General features: G+C 44.6%; 1 protein-coding gene and 2 long non-coding RNA genes across 13 annotated transcripts in view; 2 read left to right on the top strand and 1 right to left on the bottom strand.

Annotated features, from left to right (window-relative positions):
- LOC122225055 overlaps window positions 1–10,137 on the bottom strand; it is a 12,727-nt gene extending 2,590 nt beyond the window's left edge. For both annotated transcript variants that reach the window (XR_006205091.1, XR_006205092.1), the window contains exons 1-3: window positions 9,477–10,137; window positions 3,756–3,818; window positions 1,404–1,505 (exon numbers count right to left, since the gene is read on the bottom strand). This is a non-coding gene — a long non-coding RNA (uncharacterized LOC122225055). The remainder of the gene's footprint in view (window positions 1–1,403; window positions 1,506–3,755; window positions 3,819–9,476) is intronic.
- Window positions 1–18,715, top strand: part of SYN3 (synapsin III) — a 461,325-nt gene that overhangs the window by 263,976 nt on the left and 178,634 nt on the right. The window lies entirely within an intron of this gene.
- On the top strand, window positions 10,289–18,256 carry LOC122225054. 4 transcript variants are annotated; one of them, XR_006205087.1, is made up of 3 exons: window positions 10,289–10,874; window positions 11,058–11,176; window positions 18,118–18,256. It is a non-coding gene; the product is annotated as an uncharacterized LOC122225054 (long non-coding RNA). The 4 variants fall into 4 exon arrangements; XR_006205090.1 differs by lacking the exon at window positions 18,118–18,256 and adding an exon at window positions 15,514–15,822; XR_006205089.1 differs by lacking the exon at window positions 18,118–18,256 and adding an exon at window positions 12,210–13,215.

Below are 18,715 nucleotides of genomic sequence, written 5' to 3'. Positions count from 1 at the left end.
TCTCTTTTCTCTTCTTTTATGGCATTGCCTTCTAGAAGCAGAAATTACTGGTTGGCATGTGGCTGAGTGTCGTCTCTGGACAGGTTCTATCCTTTCTGCCTTTTGGCCCTGCCTCTGTCATCCTGCTCTCTCTCTCCATAGCTCACTGCCCTCCTCTCTATGTCTCTCTGAGTCTTTCTCTCCAGTACTTCTCTGTCTCGCTCTCTGTCTCTGTCTCTTTCTCCCCTATTCTCTTCTTCCCTTCTCTGTTTCTCTCTTTCCCCCTCTCTGCCCTGTCTCTATCTCTGTCTTCCTCTCTGCCTTTCTCCCCTACTCTCTCCATCCCTACTCTGTCTCTGTATTTTCTCTCTGTGGTGTCTGTTTCTCTCTCTTTCTTTCCCTCTCTCTCTGCTCTGTCTCTCCAATGCGTATATGTCTGTCTGTCTCTGTCTCTGTCTCTCCTTTCTCCCCTCCTTGCCCCTTCCCCTGTGCAAGAAGGCTATGCAGGTACTCAGAGGCACCACGTAGCTTTGCTCTGACTAGCCCAGGGCTGCACAGCAGCTGACTCTTGCAGACCTCTCTGGGTTCCCAGCCTCCAGTTCCTGGGCCAGTGGGAGGAGATGCTGCTGAGAAATCTGACAAAGCCCCTGCCCAAAGCTGCACATTCTCTTGGCAAGAAAGGAAGAAGAAGTTTCAGAGAAGAGACAAAAAGGAGGCATCAGTCAGTGACAGTCCCTCCCTCGAACTTGTGGTTTGAGGAAGGGTGGAGTCCACCCCTCCAGATGTGCAGCAGTTTGCAGGAATAGGCAGTGACTTCACAGCCAGCGTAAGTAAGGGGAACGGAGGGTGTGGATGGGGAAACTGGAGTCAGGATTAGTAAAAAAGCAAAGTCCATGCTGTCTATCTGCTCTGGATGAGGAGCTGGGTGCTGGGAGCTCGGGGTTTAGAGGAAGTACTTCTCTGTCTCGCTCTTATCCCCACTTAACTGGTTCCAATCCTGGGTCCTCACACTGTCCTTTTCTGGCTCTTAATTCCTTACCCATCTGATGGGAACCAAGTTTCTTCCCTCATAGAGCAACCATAGCAGTCACTTCTCTAAAATACTTAGCACAGAGTGTGGCAGGGACTGGGCACTGGGAGCACACCAGTCCCTTCCTCCACCTTCCAGAAAGTCTTCCTGGACAAGCCCAAGTCCCACTGCAATCCCGCTGTCTGCTCCCTCCAGCCCTTTGTTGATCTGTATGGCCCAGCAGTCTCCCGCCAGACCTCCTTGCTGCAGCACAGGCAATAGCCACACCATCATCGTCACTGCTATTCCCATTGCTATCGTTAGTCCTCAGACTGTTGTCTGCTGACACCTTGTTTCCTCGCTGACACAGGGAGCCATCACTTCTTGGTGACGGTGCGGAAAAGGAGGCACTCACCACAGAGTATTGGGTGAAACCGTGGACTTTAGGGTCAGCTAGATCCAGGCTGGGATTTGACCTTCTCTACTTCTTAGTCATGTGCCTGGGCAATGACGGAACCTATAAAATGGGCATAGTGACAGCAGGATTGGATTCTGAAGATTAAATAGATGAAGAGCTTAGCACAGCAGGCACCCAGTAAGCCCTCTATGAATCAGGGGTCTGTTTGAACTGTTATTACATGGCATTTTAGCTCCCTCGGTACCTAGCACAGTCCTGAGTACAAAGTGCTAGGCATTCACTAAGTAGACATGGAAAGAATGGAACAGCTGTCAAAGAGCAATGACTTCCATTGGTGACTTTGCTATTACAGTTTAGTTTGGTGGGGGGGGGGGCGCTGCTGGGAGTGCTCGTAGTCTCAAACTCAGAAGGGTTTCAGGAAGCAGCTACCCATTTCCACATTTAGAAGGAAAAGATGAGACCCCAAAGAAGGAAAGAGATTTGCTTAAACTTCTGATAAACATGTTCATAGACTTGCTTGTTCTCTATTACAATGAAAGGACATAGCATCTGGACTTCGCTGGTCCCTAACTTTTGAGAGTAGGGGAGTGATGGACAAGCCACTCTCTGACAGCTGGTTTGCACAGAAGAGAGGGAGTGGCCTGGGAGGACCCCAAGTGGGTCACCTCATTAATAATCCCTTCGCCACACTGGCAAAGTATATCCTAGTCTTCATTTGCTCAAGATCACACAACTGGGGTTGCTCACAACCACACAATTCAAGATTCCAGCTGGTGAGTCAGGATTCCAATCTGGGTATGTCGGACCTCAGAACTGGGTTTTTTATGATACCTACTGCCCCTGGATACCACCTAGTAGGAAAGGGGCCCCAAAGGAGAGGCTTGGACCCCAGGAAGACCAACTCACTGCCTCCCACACACACCCAGGGGTGCCTCAGGTAGCTTGGAGTCCAAGAGGGAAGGAGCAGGGCAGAGGTGGGAAAGGTTGACAGTCCAGCTGGGCATTCAAGTTCACCTGTGTCAATTGGTATCTGTGGTGAGGAGGTAGCTGAAGACTTGTCACCTGCGACCCAGGGATGCTGAAAGCCCTCTATCTGCCTGAGGTGGGATAGTGGTTGATCTGCGCAGCTCTTATTTTCAAACACATGAAGACTTTGGTGAAATTCGTGGAACGCATGAGGTTTACATCTTTCCAAACAGGTTGGCAACAACCAACAACAGCTGGCTTAGCCATCAGCTTCTCTCTTCCGTCCCTCTCTTTCCCTAACACTCCCCTCCCTCTCCTCTGCCTTCAGTCATGCTTCCCTGTGTGTTCTGCCCCCGGTGAGAAGGGGATCCAGGCTACTAGCTGGCTTGGGGCACCAGGATAGCTCAGAGTTGTCTGCAGAGGCCAGCCAACGATTGTACTGCTGATGAGATTTTTCCAAAACAGAGCTGGCATATTAAGCATTAGACCCTGTGACTTCCAACATGGGCCCCACCCACCCAACACCCTCCATCAGCCCATAGGAATCCATCAGCAATTTCCTATATTTCCCAAAGCCACATGTGAGGCATACCTTTATACTCATGCAGGGGGTCACTGAAATAGCCTTAAAAATACTGATCATCTCAGGGGCCTGGGTGGCTCAGTCTTTAAGCATCTGACTTCAGCTCAGGTCATGATCTCATTGTTCATGAGTTCGAACCCCACATCAGGTGAGCACCAGCCCCACTCTGGGTGAGCACGAGCCCCACTTCAGGTGAACATGAGCCCTCCTTCAGGCGAACACGAGCTCCACTCTGGGTGAGCCATGCTTCTCTCTCTCCTTCTCTCTCTGTCCCTTCTGGGATTCTCTGTCTCTCTGCCCCTTGCTCACTTGTGCCCCTTCCCTCTGTCTTTCTCTCTTCTCAAAAAAAAAAAAAAAATACTGATTATCTCATATTGATTAACTGATAGATGATTGTAGAAGTCTTTGATTAACCCAAAAGGTTTTATTGACTTGCAGTTATTCATTATTATTTAATAGGCAGTCTGATGTTACTTTAGGTAAGTTACTTAATGTCTCTGATTCCTCCTCTATAAATGGAAGTTATCATACTTCACAGGGCCTTTGTGAGGATTAAAGGAACTAATATTTGTAAAATGCTTAGATCACTTCCAGACACCTGGTAACTTTCCATTGCTAGCTGTTTTTGTGGTTGGTGTTGCTGTTAATGTCATGAGTAGATGGAGTATCTTAAAGCACACTGTGCATTGTGGGAGAGTTGTCAATAATGTAGACTGCTCAGTTTGCAGATGAGAAAATCAACCCAAAGAGATGAAATGGGCTTTGAAATCAGGTAGAGCTACATTCTAATCCCAGCTCACCTGTTTCCTCACTGGGCAACCTTCAGTGGCTTGCTTTTCTTCTCCGAGCCTCTGTGTCCTTATCTGTAAAGTGGCATAGAACATGTCTCTGCTTGGTCCAAGAGTAGCATTCAAACACCTTCAAACAGCTTCCATGGTGATGATTATCACACCACTTCCCATTCCCCCTGACCTTTCTCCCTTTCCTTCACTGCTGAGCTAGCTAGACAGTTTGCTTTGACCAGGTCTTTTGCCCTTTCTGTGCACTGCTTTTCTGAAAGTTTCTGGAAGATCCCATGAGAGTGCAAGCTGAGGCATAGGAGCCATTGTGGGCTGTGTGGTCAGGTGCCTAGAGCTTTAACTTCCTATCTGGTAAAATGGGAAGTTTTAAACTAGCAAGATAATTATGTGGCTTAAAAAACTAATTTCATATTTGCTTTATCATATTTATCAAGTAAGAGTTTGGAACCCTTGGCTTGGGTCACTGCTATCATCTGGTTATTACAAACCTTGGAGGGGACACCTGGGTAGCTCAGTCGGTTAAGTTTCTGACTCTTGGTTTCAGCTCAGGTCATGATCTCACGGTTTGTGAATTCAAACCCCGCATAGGCTCTGTGCTGACAGTGTGGAGCCTGCTTGGTATTCTCTCTCTCTCTCTCTCTCTCTCTCTCTCTCTCTCTCTCTCTCCCTACCTACCTCTCTCCCTCTCTCTCTGCCCCTCCCCCACATGTGTTCTCTCTCTCTCCCTCTTTCTCTCTCCCCAAAAATAAATAAACTTAATAAAAAAATTGTAATTAAATAAATAAAATAAAAATAACATACCTTAGAGAGGATGTTCCCTAAAGAGACCCTGTGAGAAATCCACCCATAAAGTGAATTCCATCTCCTGCTAATTTATCTGTGGGCAAATAAAGGTCGGTGCTAATGCTGAGAGTTCTGTTTAATAATAAAAAATAGAAGCCTGTCCCACAAGGGCAGAACTCACACTATTGTGGTACAGTAGTTAAGAACTGAGCTCTAGAGTTAGAACCCTTGGGTTTGAATCCAAGATCTGGAACTTTCTGCAAGTTGCATAACCTCCCTCTGCCTCAGTTTCCTCATCTGTAAAATAGGCACAGTTTCAGTGTGGGGGCTGAATGAGCTAACCAACATAAAATGCTGAGAACAGTTACCATGTATGTACCAGCCTGTCATTGTCACCTCTTCTCCATGCCCCTCCTCCCCAGTGAAAGACATTTGGAACCTATTCTTGATTCCCAGAATAAAGACTAGACTCTCCCTTGTTCTCAGCCACATGGAAATAAAATTAGCGGAAGCCAGAATGGGAACATTTATCTACAGAACCACCATAGTGGGTCCAAACCTTCTCCTTCCATCCTTTGCTGCCCCTCCCAGGACTGTTATCTTTAGTTCTCAGAAAAGCCCAAGGTTGTAGTGGATTATCAAGGCCATCACATCTGAGCACTTTGGTTACTGGGTTGTGTTTGCTAACCTCCCTTCAAAGCCACCCTCCCATTGGCCCTTGAGTGCTTTCAATGACAATAATTTGTCACAACCTGCCCTTTCCTCATTCCCCTTGGGACTGTCTCCTTACTCCTCAGACCCCCTCACATTGTCTCCAGCTGCACCTCTATCCCACAAGCCTTATATTCCAGCCACAGTCCTGGTCTCATTGTAAATGTTGCACTGTTTTCTGGCTCCATTACTTTGAATGTGCTATTCCCTCTCTCTTCCATTCTCTGACTGACAGCCTCCTACACATTCCCTGACTCTGATCAAAACCTGTCTCCTCCAAGAGCCTTGCCAGGTCTCCCAATGGGCTTCAGGGTTTCCGAGCTCCATTCTCCAAATTTCTCCAACACTTCTGTCTCCTCCATTAGTGGCAACCTCTTAATTACTTTCAACATTGTTGGGGCGCCTGGGTGGCTCAGTCAGTTAGTTGGGTGTCCAACTTCGGCTCAGGTCATGATTTCACGGCTTGTGAGTTCGAGCCCTGTGTCGGGCTCTGTGTTGACAGCTCAGAGCCTGGAGCCTGCTTCAGATCCTGTCCCTGTCTTTGTCTGCCCCTCCCCTGCTCACACACTGTTTCTCTCTAATACAAATGAACATTAAAAAATAAAATTAAATGAAATGTATTTTCAACATCGTACGCCCCAGCCCCCAGACCTAATTTAACACCTGCAAAGAAGAGGTACCTGGAAACTATTTACCCAGTGACCACATGAGGGCTGAATTGGTTGTTAAGTCCACCAATTGGTGCAAATTCCATCTCTCTTCACACAGCTGCCCTTCAAATATATGAAGATAGTCCTCCAGGTTCCTGTAAATCTTCTCTTCTCCAAGTTGACATCCCCAGTTCTGCATTCCTTTCTTTATATGATGTCGTTTCAAGTCCCCCTTCAACCCTGTCACTCTCTTCTGGACAAATTCCAGGTCTTCCCTGTCCTTCGCAAGTCTGTCTTCCAAAGCTGAACCCTAGTCCCTGTGGTGACCTGGCATGTGCAGGGGTGGCAGGACTGTTTTCCCATGTCTGGGTATGAAGCGGCTTATAGTGTGAAAGAGTACAGGCATTAGAAACAGTTGGATGTGGGTTCAGACTCTGCCATTGGTATCCATCAGCCATGTAACCAGGCTGATGTAACTCAAAATATTCAACAGCTGGCATGGCCCAGGAATTCACCAGTCAACTATAGCTTTATAGAGAAGGCAGAAAGCCCCTGCTGTGCCTAATGGTATTGTTTTAGCTTTTGAACCACAGGATGGGAGTGAAGACGAGGTAGAGTGGTAGCTAATTAATAACCACTACAGAAATACCTAAATAATGTAACAGTTAGTACAGCCATACCTGCATGTACCAGGTGGCTGTGAGTTCTGGCTGTCACCAGATTCAAATGACTTCAATGCTCTGAGCCTTGGTTTCTTCATCTGTGATATGGAGTGGGAAGCAGTACCTATTTTGGGGTCTCTGAAGGGACACAAAAAGTAACACCCCTCTTTTCTGACAAAATTCAGAAGTAATGAAGGAATAAGGAAAAAGAATGAGCAGATAGCAATGAAAATATCACCTTTACTACTCTGAGAATGGCTAGAAGGTTGGGCTTGTATGCGCAGGTGAGCGGGCTCCTAACTGACCCTAGGATTAGACCCATTCACCTTCAAGGTTACAGGCTGCACCAGACCAGGTTCAGCCTCCCCCAACAGTGCAGCCACCACCTAAGACTCCAGCTCTGCCTCTGTCATACCTTATGCTCCAGCCACACTGAGCTTTCTGACAGTCTCTAAACATGCCAAGCCCTCTAAATAACCCCATGCCTTGCCTACTGTTCTTTATGGAACGTTCTGTCCTTCATGTCTCTGGCTAACAACCTCTTATTCACTTATTAATACTAGCTTACATGTTTCCTCTTCCAAAGCCTAAGCCTACCTATAAACTTAAATTGGGGGCTCTGGACATCACACTTCATCCTGAGTGCAATTGGGAGCAAGCTATTCGGAATAATCTGATGGGATTCGTTTTTTACAGGAGATCAGATTCCAGGAAGAACTTTCTTCATATTCATCGTCATGCAGCAAGAGCTTCCTTTTGGCACCCTGCATTTACTAATGGGGAGGGAGAGAAGAAGTCTCCTTGGGGCCCCTTTTCTTTCCCATCCAGTACATTTAAAGGCCTTTCGATTTCTATTTCCCATGTGAGCCCTGTGTTTCTTGCCCCTTGATGAAATAAGTGTGGATTCTACTTTCTTCAGACTCGTTCAAATGTTTGTATTATCTCTGGTAAAAGAATTGCTTAGGCCTGAGAATTCTGCCTCCAAGGGAAAGTCTTTTTGGCTCATAGGTCATTAACAAATCCAGAGCCCACTGGAGCCTGCGTATCTCTTAAGTATGTAGATAAACTAGAAAGGTAAGAAATTTGAGGAACTGTCAGATGTGAGTGCTTAGTGCACAGTGCCTGGAGCAGAGTAAACATTAAATGGCATTAGTTGTGGTTATCATTACTGTATTAGTCAGGACAATTGATGTTCAAATGCTACAACAGACTAACTCTTGAAATCTCAGTGGCTTACCACAATAAAGACTAATTTCTTGCTCATGTGACCTCTGATGTGGGTCAGGCAGTTCTCCCCATCTGGTAACTACACCATGTAGAACAGGTAGTCTCTACAGTCACCACAATAGGAAAGAAAGGAGAGATGGAGGAGGTACCTCAGCTCTTAACTGTTTCCACCCGGAAGTGATGTCCCAAACCCTCTGCGCATAGTCTATTGGCCAGAACTGGTCCAAGGGCCCAAGCCTGGCTTCAGGAGAGGATGGGAAATGTGGGGAAGCACTGGGGTATTTGATGGTTAATAGCATCTCTGCCATAATTATTTAGGTGGGTTAGAATAGGTTGTTTCCTCACCCCATTTCAAGGACGATTTGGGAACAATGAGACCATCTATAGAAAAGATTCAAAGGGCTTTACTCAGTCGCGGTACTTAGCCCCACTATTCCTTAGTTTCCTCTTTGGCAAAATGGAAAATACTAAGAGTACCTACCTCAAGAGATTGTTCTGGGTGATGAATATGACAATATATAGGATGGGGCTGACCTAGAATGATTGCTCTGTAAAAATATCAGTTGGGTCTGGAGCTCGTTTTGGGTCTGTAACATCATTGAATGTGTTAAATTTAGCATACACATAAACCCAGAACTGTTGTTTGCAATTCTCTTCCTATGCTTCTGTAGCTGGTTCTTTTTTTTTTTTTTTTTTGGATCCATTGATTTATTTCCAGAGAGCTATGTCTGCTTGCTTAATGATGTGACCAGGACCTAGCACATTGCCTGGCCCTAATCTGGTAATCAGTACATGTTTGAGTTTGGCATTAAAGAATGCACAGGCTTCAAGCAAGTAAGAAAGGGACTGGCTGGGTCTTTGAGCCTCTTTCAAAGGAGGCTACATGATATGCTGGAAATCTGGGCCCTTGGGTTCCCAAAATATTAAATACTCTGCTTCTGACTTGCAGCATAATGCTGACCAAATTGCTTCCATTCCTGCCTCTGTTTCTCTATCTGTAAAATGGGAGATAGTAGAGCATGATTCTCAAGACATAGATTCTAGAATCAGACTGCCCTGATTCAAATATTTGTTCCAACTTTTACACTGTGTTTGGAGGCAATTACATGATCTCTCTTGAGCCTCAGTTTTCCTATCCATGAAAAGAGCATACTAATAGTACTTATAAGATTGTTGTGGGAATTTGGGAAGAAAATCTGTACAAATTATTAGCATTCTGTACAAATTATTAGCATGTATTGTTTTATAAGTATCCAATAATGTTGGGAAATATTATTAGAATGAGGGGGGGAGGTATTCTATACTACAGAATACTATTCAGCAACAAAAGAGAATTAACTATTGATACAAGCAACAATATAAATGAATTTCAAAAACTAGGCTGAGCAAAAGAAGTCAGATGCAAAAGTACAAACTAATTCTATTTTTATGAAACTCTAGAAAAGACTAGCCTAATCTACTGTGGCAGAAAAACCAGGTAAGTGCTTAAGGCCTGGAGTATGCGGTCTGTGATGATTAATGCTTTGTGTCAACTTGACTGGGCCAAGGGATGCCCAGATAGCTGATAAAACACTCTTTCAGAGTGTGTCTGTGAGGATCTTTCCAGAAGACATTAGCATTCGAATTGGTAGACTAAGTGAACAAGATCACGCAAAAAGGCAGAGGAAGGGGGAATTTGTTCTCTTTACCTGAGCTGGGATATCCTTCTTCTCCTGCCCTCCTCCTTTGGCGCTCCTGGCTCTTGGACATCCAGAATCGGATGGGGACTTATACCATCAGCTCCCCATGTTCTCAAGCCCTTGGACTTGGGTTAAATTACACCACTGTCTGTCCTAGGTCTCCAGTTTGCAGATGGAAGGTTATGAGAGTTATTGCCTCCATAACTGCATGAGTCAGTTCCTATGATGAATTTCCTTTTATGTCTATCTGTATATATCCTATTGGTTCTGTTTCCCTGGAGAATCCTGACTAATATGGGGTCTCACTGTAAAAGGGGCACAATGGAATTTGGGGATCATGGAAGTGTTCTATATTCTGATTGTGAGAATAGTCACATGGATGGATCCATTTGTGGACACTCCCAGACCTGAATACTTAAAATCAATGCTTCTTTCACATGTAAATTGTACTTCAGCAAAGTAGATTTTAAAACTAAAATAACAAAAAACTTTAAACAGTTGGGCTAGATGAGTTCTAAGTCCAATTCTCGGAGATCCTGACAGGTATGGCCCTGTTCCATCCTCCAAATAGGACTTGCAGGCCAGGAGCCCTTTTTCTCCATCCTCCCTTCCTCTGGGCCACCTTTGCACATCTTGGTCCCATTCTCTGCCCTCAGGTCAGCCAACTGCAGCTCTCTGCTGTTTCAGTAAACCAAGATAAGGATGCAGGCTGGAGCAGTATGAGGCCTTAGACATGAGTCGGAGACCCAGCTATTAGCTCATAATGGCGATGAAAATGTTTGCAGCCCCTACTCACCAGTGGGCTGGGGGACCCAGTGACCCTTCTGGCTGCTAGAGTCTGCTGACCATGATTCACAAGCCAGTGTGGGAGGCAGCAGAGGAGTCAGCTGATGGTGACACTTCAGGATCTGGCCTTCTTTTTCTGATCATTAGCAACTATGTTGGGAATAAGACAGGGCCCCGTTTAGCTAATCAGAACTTCCAGGGCTAGATATGGAGAGAAGCTAGAAAGGAGATGGGAAGGTACCAGCCTGTGCTAGGTGATTTACACAAATTATTTTGCTTCCCACTGTGACATTATGGGTTTGAACTACTAATTGTAGTAATCATAATAACAGCTAGCATTAATTGAGGATTTACTTTGTGCCAGTCCCTTCCTTAAAGGACTTTATATTCATTATCTCAAGCTAACTTATATAACAATTATATGGCATAGATACCATCGTTATCCTCATTTTTCTGGTTAAAAAATTGGGTCAGGTTTTGGGTCAGGGCACAGAGAGAGGGCACTTGCCCATCTCACAGCTTTTAAGTGGCAGAGTTGGGACTTGAACCTACTTCATCTGATGCCAGAGCCTGCAGAACGCAGATGCCTTGATGTCCTATCCTTCAGCACATACAAAACAGGTAACCAGAACCAGAGTCCTCTGTGAATGCTTCCACAGGAAGATACAGGAATGTGGCCTTCCCCTGCTTCTGCCTCCCAAATCTTGTACAGGTGCACATAATCAGGGAGACCTAAACCACACTTAGACTCTAGCTCAAAAAGATGTCTATGGATATAGTTTTAGCTTTTCCTGATTCTTTCAGAACAAGCAAACATATTAGAATGAACATGGAATGGATACGAAAGACCCTATCTACCCTGAGAGTCAACTTTGAGTGCAACTTTGAGTCAAAGACCACGGAGGAGATGCATGGAGTATTAGGTGGGACTCTTGGATAAGAAAACACAGAAACCAATGTAAGGAAGCATGCTTAGTCAGAGATTTAGCCTAAGACGCATAGGGAGTATCTCATGGAATCCAGAGACAACAATAAGTTCAGAAATGGTCTAGAATCAGGAGACATTCTCGCCTCTGGTCTCATCCCTGCTCTGTGCATTTGCTTTATCCTTCTTCTACCTTGAAAGATGGGCTTCCTCTGCTTCTCAGATCCATGCAGCATGAAGCATGCCCGCCCTTGCAAGGCCAGCCTCATACCGTAATTGTCTGTTTGTCTGTCAGTCTCTCTCTCTCTGTCTCCCTTCCTCCCTCTACCAATTCCAAGTGCCTAGAGTATTGATTTGGTTGAGCTTGGGTCAGTGCCTGCCCCTGGTCATATGTATGAAAGCTGGAATAGCTGGGAATATATTATGTATAACAGCAGCTGCCCTTCCCCTCTCCCCACCTATTCCCTGCTTCTGGAGATAAAGGTGGGCAGTTAAGATGGTGGGGAGGGAGAAGTTTTTGGTCTTGGTTTGGCTACAAACACTCCCCAAAATATATCTTACATATATGTATCCACTATACACCATTCACTGGCCTAATCAAGGCTCAGGGATTTTTTAGATTACTCCTATGTGAAAAGATGCCCCCAAGTTGTTGACATTGAGACACCAGACAAGGGATTATATCTATTCACCTAGCTCAGGCCTTTTAAGGCAGCAGATTCAGCCACTCTGTATATACCCACAGACCATGGCAGCAATAACCCTAGAGAATCTACGTTTATTTTTGGACCTTTTCTCATTCAAATGACATCTCTGGAGTCTTGGCGCTTTACTCAACTCAATCCTGGCTTCTGGCCCTTTAGACTAATTGTCAGTTTTTGGTCTCCACACTGTACATTTCTGTTCTCTCAACCAGGCTTTGACTAGGCTTGGCCATGTGCTCCTATAGTGTCCCTCCATGTCCAGAGTGTCTCCAGGAAAGCCATAGCCCACTACCTTAAAACTAACCTCCAGCTCTTGTTGTCCAGCAGCCTGGCTGGACCAGTCTGAGATGCCCAGGTTGAAGACCTTAAGAACATCCCATGGGCTTTGGCCATTTGTATTTAGCCAAACTCTTGGGCTTTGGTTCAGCATTCTGTGAGTTTGAAATCTACACCAAACCCTGTGCCAGATGAAGGAACACAGAGATGAAGAATATAAGGCTGTTGCCTTCAAGAAGATCACAGATATGGCAAAGGTGGAGCTCCAGCAGGCACTGACCATGTTCAGCATTAAATAGAAACCAAAAGGAACTGCTCCCCTGTGCCCAGACAGCCAAAGGAGAACTCATGAAGGCCCAGAATATCAGAGATAATTCTGATTCTGGCATAAGAAGCTGGAAGATAAGAAGTCTTTGTTAGTTCCTCCTTCATGGGTACAATGAGGTATTCATGCTATTCCCCTCGGGACTTGGGAAGTCTTTTAGGCCCAAGAAAGGTCTGTGCGTCATCATAATTGTGTAATATGGCTGCCCTCTTTCCGCCCCACCCCTTGACATATCCTGGTCAGGCAAGTTAAAGTTCTGTTGATGCGCTAACTGTTGTGGCCACCATCAATCACACTTCCTTCAGTGGTCTTTGATATGGCCTTCCAAAGAGCTGGAAATCTGGGGACCACTTCCTTCCATCGATCTCACCCCCTATTTTCTGCCACCATGTAAAGGGATTGATTCCATTTAAAGGCATTGTGACGTGAGGACAAGGCACAGCCTCAGAAGTTTAACTGCCCTGAGTCTGAATCACTTACCAGCCATGAAGGCTTGGACAATTTTCTTAACCTCAGAACCTCAGGATTTTGTTTTGTCTTGTTTTTGTCCAATGTGGAAAATAAGACTTATGGAACAGCTTCATAGAGTTGATATCCAGATTAAATGGAACAGCATAGGTAAAATCCCCAGCACTTTACTGACACCTAGCCGATGCCCAATAAATATAGTTGCCATTTATCGGTTCTAGGCAGGTTTGGTGAAATAAATGGACATATCGAGCCCCACGTTGGGCTCTGTGCTGACAACATGGAGCCTGCTTGATATTCTGTCTCCCTCCCTTGGTATTCTGCCCCTCCCCCACTTGCCCTCTATATCTCTATCAAAATAAATAAAAATAAAACTTAAAAAAAAAGAGAGAAAGAAAGAAAAGAAAGAAAGAAAGAAAGAAAGAAAGAAAGAAAAAGAAAGAAAGAAAGAAAGAAAGAAAAAGAAAGAAAGAAAGAGACGTGGTCCCCACCTTTGAGAAACTTAGGGTCTTTTCTCCATATTTATGACTCTCTTCTGTTTTGTCCCCCTCCCTGTGTTTATATTATTTTTGTTTCCCTTCCTTTATGTTCATCTGTTTTGTCTCTTAAAGTCCTCATATGAGTGAAGTCATATGATTTTTGTCTTTCTCTGACTGACTAATTTCACTTAGCATAATACCCTCCAGTTCCATCCATGTAGTTGCAAATGGCAAGGTTTCATTCTTTTTGATTGGGCTAAATGGGTAAGGGGCGCTAAGGAATCTACTCCTGAAATCATTGTTGCACTATATGCTAACTAATCTGGATGTAAGTTTTAAAAAATAAAAAATTAAATTAAAAAAAAGAAACTTAGGGTCGTTATCATAAAGATAGGTGGTTCCTTATCATAAATATGAGTGATTAGGCCCACCTGTGTGAAACATCCCCATCTGTAAATTGGGCAATAAGATCTACCTCATATGATGTATAGACACTGTTAACCCCCACTTTACCAATAAGATGATGAAGCACAGAAAGACTTAGTGACTCATCTGTGGTCATGGAGCTGGGAAGCAGTAGAGCTAGGATTTGAACCTGCTCTCTGGCTCCAGAGCCCATGTTCCTGCCGCTCCATTCTGCTACCTGCATCATCTTACTGAGCTAAGTGAATGGGAGGAGTCACCAGGAAGCCGAAGGTGGTGGAAAGAGAGTTGGATTTGCAGTCAGGAAGGTTGGAATCTGACTTCACAGTGATGGTAGCTGTGGGCAGATCACTCCATTTCCTTATTAGCAAATGACACGAATAACAACTTATGCCTGAGAGTTCCTACATAGATCTCATTAGACCCATTGGTTCAACACATGGTTGTCAGAAGCCTGCAGTGTGTCAGACACTGTCCTAGGTGCTGGGGATGAAGCTTGAGCAAGAGACAGGAGCTGGTCTCAGATCAGGTCCCTGCCCTGCTGTCTAATGAGAGAATAAGATCATGTGCTTGGAAGTGCGTCCTAAACACAAGTTTGTCGTTAGTGTTAAGCAAGTGGAAAGTGCTTGCAGCTCTTCTGATTAAAACAAAACAACAATAACCCTAACAGGTACAATGTATGAAGCATTTTCTCTGCACCAGGCACAATGTTAAGCTCTTTGTGTGGTTCTTCTACAGCAGTCCCCTCAAAATATCGCATGAAGCGATCATAATTGGTTCCCATTTTACACAGGAAAAAACTGAGGCCTGGAGAGGTTATTAATTAACAGCCAGTTAAGCACTGGAGCTGGTTTTCAAACATAGGTGGTCTGCCTTCAGAGCCTCTAGTCCTAAATATCACATCATGTGGCTTCCACTTCATGTTACTGCTGCTTCTGGTTATTTGTATCTCAGGAATATATTTAGAAACATCTGGAAGTCTTGTAAAGGGCTTTATCGTTAAGTATGGGGAATTTAGCCCACAAGCCTCCATCGTCTAGTCAAGCCTGGCCTTGATCCTGCACCTACTTTAAACATAAAGACAGATGCTCAGCTGAAGGGCTGGGGAGCAGAGCGCCATGGCATTCACTGGCGAGATCTCCCAGCCTTGGCAGTTACCTCACCACTGGCCTTTACATCACTGCTGGCCAAGCCAAGTGCCTGGGTTGTGTCCTGAATCTAAAAGCCTGACCATAGGCTTTTATGAAGCTGTATCTTGCTGAGAACTTCCTGGGCATTACCTCACTTGTCCTCTATCAACTTCCCCAGAAACCGTGGCTGGCAGCCTCATCCTAGATTTATAGATTGTGGAGCAGTAGGCTCCAGAAACAGGAAGTGACCTTTTCAAGTTGTCCTCGTACAGGTGGGTACAGGGATGTGACTCTTAATCCCCCAAATGTCATCCACAGCATTAATGGCCAGAGACCTCAGATCACACCACTAGGGGCAGCAGAGGTCAGACAGGAAGTCTATGGAAGCCTTTTAATCCAAGACCCTCACCCTGCATGGTGTTGCATTCATTCTTTTACTGCACAGATATTTATTGATCACCTACTATGTGCCTCAGTAGGCACTAGGGATAGCAAGGTGGATAAGGCCGATGCAATTCCTGCTCTTACAGAACTCAAAAGGCCGGCAAGGAATAGACCTGGTTAACGAGTAATTACAACTGTGATGGATATTATGAAGAGAACAGCACAGAGGGCTCTGGGACCACACATTAGGTGACATACCTTGTGCAGGACATCAGAAGAGACCATCGTCGAAAGTGGTGTTTGTGGTGACACATAGGATGAGGGTGATTGTTTCAGGTGAAGAGGAGAGAGAACTCCAGGTACTTGAATATGTATCTTGAGAGAGATTCATGGAAGAAACTGAAACATAATAAAAGTGGCAAGAAATGTGACTGGTGTGGAGGTACAGGCAAGATGAGGAAGGCTTTGAGGTCTGTATTAATTTCTGTGCTGCCTAACAAATTACCACACATTTATCAGCTTAACACCTTATTACATCACAGTTTATGTGGGTCAGGAGGTACCAGAACCTCCTAATTCTCAGAACCAGGTTCTGCAGAACTTATCAGCAAACCCTAAACAAATACACTATTCAGGTGTGGGTTAACATGTTAACCAGACTCACAGCATTATTGTATAAAACTGAAATGAGAACCATATAGTTAACACTAGATCAGAACACCCTTGAAGACATCATCAGTTCATCTTCTTCCATCAAAATATGTGGGAAATTTAATTGCAGTCATAATGCCAATCTATTGGGGCACCTGGGTGGCTCAGTCGCTTTAGCATCCAGCTTCGGCTCAGGTCACCATCTTACGGTTCATGAGTTCAAGCCCTGTGTCAGGCTCTATGCTGACAGCTCAGACCCTGGAGCCTGCTTCGGATTTTGTGTTTCCCTCTCTCTCTCTCTGACCCTCCCCTAATCATGCTCGCTCTCTCTCTCTCTCTCTCTCTCTGTCTCAAAAATAAACATTAAAAAATTAAAAATAAAAATAAAAGAACTCCAATCTATTAATTCATAATGAGAAAATCCACTGAAATGATAAAAATCCTGGAATCTTCATGTCTAGCCCATCCTCTGAAAGCAGAAACACATGGGAAGCCATAGCATACTCAGGTGGCTGTTTAGCCAAGTGTCTTAGAAGTATATGAGTGAAGGGAATTCGTTCGATAGAACCAGACTAAGACATCCTGTTGCAGCCACTTTGCAGTAGATTCAATTGGGCCAATGGGATGGAACATTTTGGAGGTATACCCTCAGTAAATGCCAGCCACTAGGACAATGACTATTCTTTGTCTTAATATCACTGTCTACGGACATTAAGTTCCCTTATGGTGCTAATGTGCTGTGATTCCAAAGGCAACTATTACTTATCCTGGATATAGTCCAGAGCCTGAGCACACATTGCCCTCCTGAACAATATAAGCCTTTACCATCATCATCATCATCATCATCATCATCATCATCATCATCAGTATGGAGAATGATCATTATCTAGGGACTGATGCCTACATTTAGGACACACTACTAAGTGCTACTGGTGTTCTCCTATTGAATCCTCACAATAACCCTACCGGGTAGTTGTTCTCACTCTCAACGTGCAGATGAATAAAGAAGAAACTGAGGTTCAAATAGGTATTGTTGTTTGCATAAAGTCACCAAGCAAATGGAAGAGAAGGAATTCCAACTGCATTTAGCACACTGCTGTTCTGCCACACAGATAAAGTGGATCATGCTTTGCATGCCTGCTGAACAAATAAATGCATGCTGTAAATTCAGCCTCTTCCCTCCCATTCAAGAAAGTAGATTGTATTGAAAGTCTGTGAGAATGATGTCACTATAGGGGTAACCTTGAACCTACTTTAATTTATTGAAAGAGGAAGTGTTTGTACAAACATTGGTAATCTTACTAATATGATGACTGCTGGCTTAAAAGTTCCCAAACACCTGGTAGTCCCAATAGGTGTAGTCCCCAATTATTCTAGAGGGTCCCTCAAAGATACCTCACATCTACCAATAAAACAGCATATTAACTGTTATCATATGTGGGTATCAGTTACCTTTTTCTCTCTGTCTCTGCCTTCTACTTGATTATGTCCATCATCCACATGGCGACCTGGAGTCAATTTCCTACTGAACCAGGACCATGCTTTTGTACCAAGGTCATGTATCAGCACTTTCATTTATCCATTCATTCATTCATTCATTCATCCATTCAACTAATATTTACTGATGCTCTACTTTGTGCCAGGCACTGTTCTCAGACCTGGGGAAAGAATGGTGAATAAGACTAATAGGTCCCTGCTCTTGTGTAGCTGATGTTCTAGTTTGGGGTATGAAGAATAAACAATTAACAAATGGGTAGCTGAATAAATAAGAAAATTTTAGATAAATATAAGAAATATAATGAAAATAAGACTGCCAGGGTAGAGAAGCACTAGATAGGATGGCATAGAAGACACTGTTGAAGCCCCACCCCACATCTTCTTGGCCCACCTTGACTTCACTAGCAACTGCAATGGTCAACTACCAGGCACACAAACATTGTCCCACATGCCTCTCTCCATCTCTCCTTCTGAGGGTGTTTTCTGGTGCCGTAGGAGTGTGCCCCAGCCACACATAGAGATTGACTGTCCCCAGGCCAACCTTTAACCAAGGAGGGCAATAGCCAGTGGATAAATACTCCAACTTATCCATCTCTTTGCAGGACAATTCTGAGGCATGTTCTCCATGATATCTCAGAGGTCTCCAGTGGGACCGATCCTCGGTTTCCTGAAGAAGTAACCAACTCAGTAACACACCCTGCCAACATTCCCATCTCTGTCGTGACTCCCTCACTTAAGATCACCTTGCAAATAAGTCACCAAGTCTGTCTTCGTGTCTGGTTGTAGGGAACCCAACCTGAGCCATACATTCAAGGACAGCCTCACTGAGAAAGTGATGTTTGAGCTGAGACCCAAATTATGTGAAATAACCAAGATGTCAAGATCTGGAGGAGAGAGTTTTCCAGGGAAAGGGAGGAGCAGGAACCAAAGCCCTAAGACATGAAGGAGCTGGAAAACTCGGGGAACAGAGAAGGCTAGTGTAGCCTGAGCACAAGGATAGATAAGAGCTGGTAGGAGATGAAGTCAGAGAGGTAGGTAAGGGCAGGCCATGACACGGAGCTTGGATTTCACTCCAAGTTTAATCGAAGCATTGGAGAGTAGTAAACAGGGAAGGAACCCCACCTGATTTGCATTTTTGGAAGATTCCTCCTGGTGTGTTGTTGAGAAGAGGTTGTAGGATAGTAGGAGAGGAAGCCACAG

Source organism: Panthera leo, chromosome B4 (genome assembly GCF_018350215.1).
Source record: "Panthera leo isolate Ple1 chromosome B4, P.leo_Ple1_pat1.1, whole genome shotgun sequence".
NCBI classification, from domain to species: domain Eukaryota; kingdom Metazoa; phylum Chordata; class Mammalia; order Carnivora; family Felidae; genus Panthera; species Panthera leo.
The sequence above is the reverse complement of the archived record's forward strand: the minus strand, read 5'-3'. Positions and strand labels throughout refer to the sequence as shown.